The following is an 11,345-nucleotide window of genomic DNA, read 5'->3' as shown; positions in this document are numbered from 1 at the left end:
GGAAAGAATTTGTGATAGAAGGAAAGAAACAAATCATGTAATTGTATAGAAGGAAAGAAACAAATCATAATTGTATAGAAGGAAAGAAACAAATAATGTAACAGCCTCAGGCATGCACAAACCATGTTACTCCCTCCGTTCCTAAATATAAGTCTTTCTAAAGATTTTAACGCGGACTACATACAGCTTCAAAATTAGTTGTATTTAATCAAAGTGTTGTTTGTAGCCCAAATCCTTTGCGGTTAGAATTCGGTGACCCTAATTTTCGAATAACTTGTTATATATCCATGCTTGTTGTTCCACATCAAAATAAGTCCCAAATTTAAGCGATTAATTTGGAAAACAAAAAATGGAACTTCAGTACAATTTTTTTTGTTATGGAATGGCATCCATGATAGTCTAGAAAAGAAAAACAGATTATTTCCCCAGAGCATTACAATTTTTTTTTCTTCACGAAACATTGCACACAGGTGAAATACTCAGCAACGTTTGTCAAGAAAGTTCAGATTTTGAAATTTTATTGTTTTTCTTAATTATTGTTCACCAGAGTGCTTGTTCCACGTTAAACGACTTAGTTTTAGGAAATCCTAGGTGGTAGTACCATGCTGCCTCTTTTTTTGTACGATAAGATCATGCTATCTCACCAAAAGTTTTTTCCCGACTGTTTCATGATCATCGTGCCACTCTTCCTACTCCGGGACTGATGTCACCTAAAATGGCAGAATTTGCTTACCAGACAATTGTATCGTGCTATTGCTTGTATATGTTCTCTTTGTGATATATAACTGACAGCATAGTGAGCCACATCAGTGGAAAATAGAACAAGAAAACAGATGCACGAATGCGCAACAGTTTTCGCGCTAGTTGTTTAATCACTCATACGATTTGAGTGGGTGAGCCGGAAACAACTAAATGGATGGTGTATGAGGACCACACCAGCTATAATTAACAGACACCTGAATGAGGACGATGTATGTTTTCTGTAATACTCCCTCCGTTCCTAAATATTTGTCGGATGTTAGTATGTTACTTTCATTCATTAACAGACACCTTTCATACGGATAGGTCTTTAACCAACAATTACTCTAATAGTATAGCTTGTATGTGACATAAAACTGGTGTCGTTAGATCATATTTGAAAGAATTTGTTTGTGGCTGCGATTTTGTATCACAAAAGTCACATACTCGCTGTATATCTCACTTAAACCCTGCTTAAAGCAATCTTACAGAGTACTTGGGAGAGATTTTTCCTTCGAGATATCTTCTAGTGGTTCGATGAGCTGAATCCACGAATTCCGCTTCCTTTGCAGGATCTTTTCACACACGCTTCACCTGTTTATAGGAATGGTCAATAGTTAAAAATGCCAAAGCAGGGGAATTTCCCACAATGTGCAAAAGAAATTCAAGCTGGCCTCTGGATCCTCGGAATGCTGTCATGCACACGTTCTTCAGATATTTATATGGACCCTCCAGAAGTCCCTTCATAGGCACCTGTCCCGTGTATAGGGAAGGAGAAACAATAAACTGCAAATTGGAATAAGAAAACTAAGATACAATTTTCGAAAGTAGCAGGAGTCCTGAATGTAATGTAAGAAACTAGAGAAGTTAAGCTCATACATATGTGAGCATGCAGGGGGGGAGATGGTACAAATTCAACTGGCTGGTTTGCTATATCCAAGTTATGATGAAATAGAAATGCTTGATCTTGTACTGATTTGGAAGAGTATCGATGCAATAACATGGAGAAGTGTACAAATTACCCGAGAGGAAACCATAAGAATACTTACATCCATCTCTAGTGTTTCGAGGAAAGGAGCAGATGTCAGAAAGGAGACCAAATGTGGAGTGTCAACATCGTTTTCAAATAGCAGCATCAGTTTCAAATGCCTCAGCTGGGAAAACTTGCATGGGTTATGCATCAGGCATCTGGAAGACAAACAATCAAAGGTCAGTATGACTAAATGGTTTAGAAGATATAATAAGCTAGGGATGGTCAACTAACAAACCTGTGGTGGTTTCGTAGCAAGTATCAGAAGTCAGATTTTGAACATGTGTAAACACATTAGCAAGTTTTGGGTGGTAGCGTCCTCAAGAGTCACTCCATAAAAACTAATATCTGCACTTTTCGAGTCTTGAAGATTTACCGAGGTCAATACATACCGGGTTTCCCTTGTATACAAAATTTCTGAGTTTCATGGCATGCAATGCAATCTTCGTTATCTCGCAGAATGAAAAATGCAAGTATAGCAGGTGAGGCAGTGGACCATTAACCTCTAATTTAGTTCATCATAGAGATGACATCTAACAATACTTGACTACTCCAGGTTAGAGCAATTTGACAACATGTCTTGGGAGATATTTTCCATTGACATTCACTCAGTTCAGATCAAGCTTCCGTAGGTTAGGGAAACCACTGAACCCGGTTGGTACGGTGGCCGGAGATATCCAAAGCTAAGATGGATTTTCTGTAGACGGGATATACTTGCTCTATTCAAACGTTGGAACGGAAACAAGTACCGATCATAATGACCTCCAAAACGTTCCGGTGTCAAATCAAAAGTTAGGAACTTTATCGGCGAGGATACCGCACTATCCACAAGACTCTCCATTTCCTTGATACCGTGCACTGGTCCTTACAGCCTCATCCAGAGGCAACTTTGATAAAACCGTCCATAGCACGTCCTGCAGCAAAGATACACCATGGTAGCACGACCGTTCAAATGAGTAATTTGTAATCATGAGAAGGCTGGATAGAAAATTGCAAGTTTTGAGCATATAACTCTGGAAGGCTCTTGAACGGATCACTTTACATCCCCTTTTCAGAGATTAACAACTCGTGACAGATGATGTAGTCAGACATCACATAAATCCACAAGGCAGAACGCTGCAGCATAGTCTAAGTTGATTGTTTTGCATTCCCTTGTCACAGCCTGGTCCGGGACGAATGCGCAGCGGCATTGCTACAGCGTCATCGGATCAGAAATCTGGAGATGTGGGGGAATTATCAGAGTCCCACAACAACAGCGAGGCACTGGGTTTACGTTTGCTCTCGGCGTTAACGTATTTACCTCGGCCCGGATCACGATCCGGTCCGGTCCGACGACTCGCACGGCCCAGCCCGACCCGGCCTACTTAACCCGAAAGATTTTGCTGGGCTGCTTCGTGAGTGAAGCCGCGGCTCCCGTCCGTGCCGGCGGCGGGCGGCGCGACGGCGACGCGCAGGGCCGCCCCCCAGCTTCTGCGTCCCGGGGCGGCAGAACCTCTACGCATCGGACGAACGCAGGTACCGCACCGTCGCTCCCGCTTCACTAGCATAAGCCCTAGTAACTCTCGTCCAGGATCTAGATGCGTCGCTTCTTATCACTGTCCATCTTGCGCTTCGAGGCTACTATCTGTTCTGTTCTAGTAGTTCAACCTCTGAGATTCGCGTGTATAGGGTTCAGCCGGCCAGAGGGAGCCTCCGAGGTTCAGATTGTTTCCCCAATGTTAGTCGCGACAGCGAGATGCATAGCGCGCTGCACCGGATCTGCTTCCTAATTAAGCTGATATATACACTCCAGTGATGACCGGCTTCGTCCTATGTCGTTCCAATTCCTGAAACCGCGCCGCATCCCGTTCCCATGGGAAGGAATGGGATGCCGCACGCCGTGTGGAGCTCGAGAGACATCTGAGGAGTCCAGTTCCTTTGTTTTGTTGGTCAATTCTTACTTCAGTGGCGCTCTTTGGGGTCTTCGTTTAATTCTCAAACTGTTAAATGCTGTTGACACTTGGGTGCTTCAAATTCGATACCGCAACCAAATAAATGTCTGCGGTGCTCCAACTATGACCCCGTTTGTCAACATTTCTTCTACTAGTTTGAATAGTGAGGTGTGCTGAATCGCGCTGAACTGCTTTGCGTCCTTGTTGCGTGGGATGCTCCAGTGATGATTTATTTCGCCTTGTATATCGTTCCAATTCCTGAAAGTGCACATCCATGGGATGCTGCACATTGTGTGGAGCAGAAGGGACATCTGAGGAGTTAAATGCTCGAAAAACCTTTTTTTTTGAGTTGTTCGATTGCCAAATTATTTTCATTCTGCTGAGCGTTGGTTGAATTTGATACCACAAGTGACCATGTTTATAACTTCAAATGATTCCCTTTAAGTTTCTGGTATAAAATGGTGCAATGTATCAAATCTGCTTCCTTTATCTGTGGGGAAACTCCAGTGATGACTTACTTCACCTCATATATCGTTCCAATTCCTGAAAGCACATCCACCGGATGCTGCACATTATGTGGAGCAGAAGGGACACCTGAGGAGTTCAATTTGCTTCTTCTATTGCTTAATGTTTGGACAAATCTTTCTATTTTTAATGTTGTTGGATAATTTGTTTTCACTAATCTTTTCATGCTGTTTGGCACTTGGTTGCAACTGACACCACATACAAACATGTGTGGAGCATCACATATGAGTATTTTTTGTTGAGATTTCTGGTTTGGCCTTCCGTTTCCTTTTGGGTGTTGTTGCAACTTTGTGTGGAACATCAAAACATTCACGAGCAATACGACTCGGCAAACCAAATTTTGAGTTACAGAAACAACAGATATTTTGAGTTTGTCTGACTGGTTTACAAACTCTAGGCGTTGAATCACAGAACTGACATTGTATCTGCTAATGTGATGTTATTTATTTATTTGTTTTTGTTCAGTGAAGTAGAAGGGGCATTTGAGGAGTTTAATCCATTTTATTTTTGTGCAATTTGTGGAGAACCATTTTTATTTCACTTTCTTCGCTGAGCCTTGTTTGATTCAGAAACTATTTTCATTTTCACTTTGCCCACAGCTGGTTGGCTTTCATACCGTAAGTGAACATGTATAACTAAAAACGGTTCTTTTTTCAAGATTTGTGCTTTCGAATGATGCAATATATCGACTCTGCTCAGTTAAGGTGTCAAACACTCCAGTGATGACTTGTTTCGCCTTGTATATCGTTCCAATTCCTGAAAGCACATCCACAGGATGCTGCACATTTTGTGGAGCAGAAGGGACATCTGAGGAGTTTAGTTTGTTTTTTTCTTGCTAAATGTTTGAACAACTCTTTTTATTTTCGTGTTCTTCATTAAGTTTGTTCGGTTTCCGTACTATTTTCGTGTTTTCATAAGTCGGTTGAATTTGATGCTATAAGTGAACATGTATATAACTTCAAATGGTTCCTTGATTTATGGTTTAAAATGGTGCAATGTACCAAATCTGCTTCCTTAGGTGTGGGATACTCCAGTGATGACTTATCTCGCGTTGTATATCGTTCCAATTCCTGAAAGCACATCCATGGGATGCTGCACATTTTGTGGAGCAGAAGGGACATCTGAGGAGTTCATTTGTTTCTTTTCTCTCTTAATGTTTGGACAATTCTTTTTGTTTCACTGTTCTTCATTGAGTTGTTTGATTTCCAAACTATCACACTGCCGATGGTTGGTTGAATTTGATACCATAGGAGAACATGTGTATAACTTCAAATTGTTCCTTGTAAGATTTCTGGTTTGACATGGTGCGATGTGTCAAGTCTGCTTCCTTCCGCTGTGGGATACTCCAGTGATGACTTATTTCGCCTTGTATGTCGTTCCAATTCCTGAAAGCACGTCCATGGATGCTGCACGTTTTGTGGAACAAAAGGGACATCTGAGGAGTTCAATTCGTTTATTTTCTCGCTTACTGTTTGGAGAGAACTCTTTTTATTTTACATGTTCTGGAGAATTTGTTTGATTTTGATATTTCTCATGCTGTTCGACACTTGGTGAATTTGATACCACATGCAAACCTGTGTGGATCTTCAAATGTGAGTATTTTTTTTTCAAGATTTCTGGTTCGGTCTTTGGTTTATTTTTGTAAGCTTTCAAGTGATACGACTTGGCGAGCCGAATCATTAGTTAAAGAAACAATACATATTTTCATATTGTTAGTCTAACTGGTTTACAGACTCTAGGCGTTGAATCACTAAATTGACATTGTATCTGCTAATATGATGATATTTATTTGTGTGTTTTGTTCAATTAAGTTTTAGCAAGCTTTTGTTCACCAATGGAGAAACCAACACTGGATGCAACTATCTATGGTCCATTTGATGGTCTTCATCTGCTCTGCACTTGGCTATAATCTCGCAAGAAGCATTTTTTCTTGTTTGCAGAGTTAATCACCCAGTTTCTCTTAAGCTCCTGAGCAAGGCAGGTGACTGATTGGTTGCCTTGATGCTTGAATTACTGAGCAGTATTCGAGGGATCGTGCCTCCATTGTTTTTGACCTACACTACAAGAGAGTGTGCTGAGAAAGCCAGGGAGGAGCTTGCTGACAGTGTCAGTCATCAAATGTTTGCCTCCGAAAGCTTGGGTCAGGCACGAAAGACAGGGTTGGAAGATGGTTGCAACTTGCAACCATGGGGTGATGTGGGTTTGACGTCCAGGGTCTTGGCCAGACGGCCACAGCACAGCAGGGCTGTGAGCAGCCTCAGCCTGGCATCATGCAAAGACAAACAGCTAACATTCGAGTTCTCCACCTCGCATGTGTTTCACCGCATGATTCTGCAGTCACAAGCTGCAACTCAGCAGAGTGAATAGTGAAGGATCCTGCTCACACATTTGGGCCTCCTTTGGTTTGTAGGAATTTTGTAGGAACACTATAGGATAGGATTTGCAAAGAAAAAATTCCTTTGAAGCCCCTTTGGTTTATAGGAATGGATTCCTATTCCTATGTAGGATGAGAATCAATTCTTCACATTTTGGAGGAAAAAAAACATTAGTCTAGGCTCAATGGAAAAATTCCTATCCTATACACCAGATGTCATCTCTTTCTCAATAGGAATTGAGATGCATGTCATCTCACTTCCTATGATTTTCCTATTCCTATAAAATTCCTATCCTATGAACCAAAGGAGGCCTTGCTGTATTCATCCCCACCGCCTGTACTTGTAACACAGTCAATCCTGTATAGATACACTCTCTTACCTTCTGGTCTACACGTAGATTTGTTGTCTCACTAGAGGTTCATAATCCAAAGATTTTTTGTTCTTTCTCCTGTGATAGTATATTATTGTGTTTCTTTAATGGTTATAGCACATTATTACTTCCTTCCAAAAAAAAATATATGTTACTCTGTAGACCAGAGGTACTTCTTTATTCATATCATGAGTGAAAGAAAAGGTTTAGAATATCGGTGCTCTTCCTGATTAAGGGTGGAATAGATGTTATATCTGGTAGTATACGGGAGCCTTCCCATATTGGTTCTTGTGTGTTTCCTATGCCACTAACAGAAATCATAGTAGAAACCGGTCATGACTCAGTCTGAGGCCAAAGATATTTGAGCAATAGTTCTCAAGTATATGCCCCATGTTGCTAAATTAAATCCGTAGTATGTGTGAACTCTAATCATAATTATACATTTGATTTGTTTAAATGATTCTTCACTTGAGCCATAACAATTTCAGGTTAGCTATACTCCTATTCTTTCAAAAAATTCTGTAGCATATCAGCTTTGCCGGATGAAGAGCGAATAATAAGGACAAGAAAAGCTTGAACCAATGGCAAGGGCTTTTTTTTGGTAATCAAGACTCGGTAATAATTTTAGGAGTAAGATCCATGTTTCTGGTACACAAATCTTAACCAGTACAGTTGAAATTCTCTAAAAAGGGCAACCTGGTGCATGTAGCTCCCGCTTGCGCAGGGTCCAGGGAAGGGTCCGACCACTTTGGGTCTATAGTACGCAGCCTTTCCCTATATTTCTGCAAGAGGCTGTTTCCAGGACTTGAACCCATGACCTCATGGTCACAAGGCAGCAGCTTTACCACTGCGCCAAGGCTCCCCTTCGCTGCAGCATAAAATTTATTTGTATCCAACCAGATCATTTTGTTGACCTTTTGTCTTGCATGTGCATCTGAAAATAGATGATGTTCCTTCTTTCAGGGGCTATCTAGGGAGAAATGCTAGTTGTACAAACTAGTGTTCTAGTTGCATCCACATTGTCTCTTTCAGCAAGCCAAGATCTCTCGTTCATTTGATGAGGGGAGCTGTGTGGTGCTCAATCTATTGCCTAAGCCGGGATATATTGGCACCTGAAAGATCCTAGCTTGCAGCTCGACGGACGGGCTGGTACAGAAGGGGACAGGGAAAGGGGAAGAGACAACGTGTGTGTCCAGGAATATTCACCCAATTGAGTGACTCTACGAGGCTGAAGATGTAAAATGTTCCTGCAACCATCTTGTCCTACATCTCGTCCATTTGTTGTCCACCCAGCGGCCCATAATCAACTGGTGCATCCGGTGCACCCATTGATGCGTTGCACATGATACACTCTTCTCGGCACTCCCTTGCCTTCTGTATGCCAAAGGATTTTTCTTCTTCTGCTCTGATGATAGTATATTATTGTGTTTCTTTATTAATTTTTATTGGACCATTTGGAATGAACCCCGTCACAAGAGTGCTCCTCCAACCGTCTCAACAACATCAAACTCGAACCGAAACTTTGGGTTGCCACTGGTGCCAACAAACAAGGGAATATAATACCGGGATAGTGATGATCTTTTTGTAATAAGTGGCATATGTCCTCATGTGCATAGTGTAAACCAAAGTCTGTTCCCTTAATCGGATGAGGCAAATCTTATCCATTGTTCTTCATTGAATTGTTCGATTGCCAAACGATTTTCATGCTAATTTGGCACCATAAGTGAACATGTGTATAACTTCAAAGGATTTCCTTTTAAGTTTCTGGTTTAAAATGCTGCCATGTATCAAATCTGCTTCCTTAAGGCGTGGGATACTCCAATGATGACTTACTTCACATCATATATCGTTCCAATTCCTGAAAGCACATCTACCGATGCTGCACATTATGTCGAGCAGAAGGGACATCTGAGGAGTTTCGTTCGCTTCTTGTCTTGCTTCATGTTTGGACAACCATTTCTATTTTTAGCGTTGTTGTTGTTGTTGGAGGATTTGGTTTGATTTTAACCTTTTCATGTTGTTTAACACTTGGTTGAATCTGATACCACACACAAACATGTTTGGAGCTTCACATATGAGCAATTTTTCTGTCGAAATTTCTGGTCTGGCCTATCGTTTCTTTCTGGGTGTTGTTGCAACTTTGTGTGGAACATCCAAACATTTTAAGAGCAAGGCAAACATGTGTGGAACTTCACATATGAGCAATTTTTCTATCGAGATATCTCGTCTGGCCTTTTGTTTTCTTTCTGGGTGTTGTTGCAATGTGGAATATCCAAACGGGAAAATTTACGAGCAAGGCAAACATAGGTGGAGCTTCACATATGAGCAAACACATGTGTACAAACCAGCGTTCTAGTCGCATCCACTTTGTCTCTGTCAGCAAGCCGAGATGTCTCGTTCATTTGACGAGGGGAGCTGTATGGTGCTCAATCTATTGCCTAAGCCAGGATATATTGGCATCTGAAAGATCCAGTACATGGTGCATCTCTTATTGTAAAGTTATCCTTCAAAAAAGATTCAGTGCATGATTGAGTGCATGGAGTGATCTGGAGCTATGGACAGCTTCTCCCCTGAAGCTTAAAACCTGTAGTTTCTGTTCAGATTTTGTAGGGTGCTGGAATGTTTGGAACTTCGGTTTCGTACCTGTTTTTGCTTTCTCTCCGCGCTGCGATAGGCAGAGGTCGGTGAACAGAATTGGAAGTGGCTGTGATGTGCTCTCCTTTTTGATGAAACGGAACCGGGGTCCAACATTTTTTTCTGGGGAAAAAATAGTCACATTTCGTTTTGCAGGTTATTTTGTTGGTTCATAATAAGCAAAACCATCCCTTGCCAAAAGAAAAAAAAACCTAGCTTGCAGCTCGACGGACGGGTTGGTACAGAAGGGGACAGAACAAGGGGAAGAGATAAGATGTTTGTCCAGGACCAGGAATATCACGCAATTGGGTAACTCTACGAGGCTGGAGATGTAGATGTTCCTGCAACCCACCTTGTTATACATCTTGTCCATTTGTTGTCCATCCGGCGGCCCATAATCAACTGGTGCATCCGGTGCACCTATTGATGCGTTGCACATGATACACTCTTCTCGGCACTCCCTTGCCTTCTGTATGCCAAAGGATTTTCTTCTTCTGCTATGATGATAGTATATTATTGTGTTTCTTTATTAATTTTTATTGGACCATTTGGAATGAACCCCGTCACAAGAGTGCTCCTCCAACCGTCTCAACAACATCAAACTCGAACCGAAACTTTGGGTTGCCAGTGGTGCCAACAAACAAGGGAATATAATACCGGGATAGTGATGATCTTTTTGTAATAAGTGGCATATGTCCTCATGTGCATCGTGTAAACCAAAGTCTATTCCCTTAATCGGATGAGGCAAATCTTATGCCTTTGTTTTAAAAAAAAATAGTACTCCCTCTGTTCATTCAGTCTAAAAATATGTCTTATATTAATGAGCAGAGGTAGCATATTATTACTTCCCACAAAAAAAATTATTATTACTACATTTTTTCCGGCAATGTTCCTTTTTTAGGTTTTTTCCAGCGACATTCTGATCTCCTCGTTTGCAGCGTGTACCTATGTTGAGAAAAAAAAATCAAGCGAGCTTGCACCCAAACATAATTAGGCCTGCCGAACACAATTGCCCCCACACAGGGAATCAGGCCCCAAGCAGAATCACGGGCCTGTGGAACACAAGTACCCTCACGGGTAATCAGGCCTGCGAGCTTCCACCCAACAACTGGCTAATGAAGCACAGACCCCTTAAAAAAAGGCTAATGAATCACAGCGCTATGGTTTGGTTTAGTACCACCTCGCCAGCCGAACAAGGGAGGTTGTGAGAGCAGGAGTATATAATTAGCACCAGGGCAACATTACAACATACTTACCTGGACGGGGTCGACGGCCGATCAAGAAGGGTCGTGGCCTAGATCAATGGCTCACATTGCACCTGGTGAGCGCGTTGGCCTACCATCTCCCCAAGTGGGAGAGTGGACGTCGTAATTTGTGGTAGAGGGGGTACGCGTTCGCGCGGCCCCTACCAATCTATAAAATTAAAAATTTGGCTTTTATTGACTTGCGTTGCGTTGCATATACAAAACTAAAATTTTTGCATCTTGCTGCTCAGTGTTACATATAACAATAAATTTTCAAGTGCAAACATCCTCTGAATTGTGATGACATCTTCAAAGTGATGGCATATTTATTCAAAATAATGCTGGAGACTTGTTTTTCTCAGGCCCTGCCCTTCGCTTCTGCACATTTTTTAGTACTGTACCAAATTTAGTGCGTACAGTTTGACTGCTAGTTTGAACTAACTAGATAAAGGAATACTAACGAATGCACCAATTGTGCACATAGTTCGACCTTGTCGC

The 11,345-nt window shown here is 41.7% G+C and overlaps 1 long non-coding RNA gene, 1 other non-coding gene and 1 pseudogene across 2 annotated transcripts; 2 read left to right on the top strand and 1 right to left on the bottom strand.

Moving 5' to 3' along the window:
* Nucleotides 1–1,212: 1,212 nt before the first annotated feature.
* Nucleotides 1,213–2,893, bottom strand: LOC123139655 (uncharacterized; annotated as a pseudogene).
* A 232-nt stretch (nucleotides 2,894–3,125) lies between these two features.
* LOC123139388 (uncharacterized) lies at nucleotides 3,126–8,715 on the top strand. Its single transcript, XR_006469568.1, has 2 exons — nucleotides 3,126–3,283; nucleotides 7,933–8,715. It is a non-coding gene; the product is annotated as an uncharacterized lncRNA (long non-coding RNA).
* A 2,136-nt stretch (nucleotides 8,716–10,851) lies between these two features.
* Nucleotides 10,852–11,012, top strand: LOC123140189 (U1 spliceosomal RNA). Its single transcript, XR_006469842.1, has one exon. It is a non-coding gene; the product is annotated as a U1 spliceosomal RNA (small nuclear RNA).
* The last annotated feature ends 333 nt before the right edge of the window (nucleotides 11,013–11,345 follow it).

The sequence above is a fragment of the Triticum aestivum genome, chromosome 6B (genome assembly GCF_018294505.1).
Source record: "Triticum aestivum cultivar Chinese Spring chromosome 6B, IWGSC CS RefSeq v2.1, whole genome shotgun sequence".
Lineage (NCBI taxonomy): Eukaryota > Viridiplantae > Streptophyta > Magnoliopsida > Poales > Poaceae > Triticum > Triticum aestivum.
Note: the sequence above shows the minus strand (reverse complement) of the source record. Positions and strands in the feature narration are given on the sequence as shown.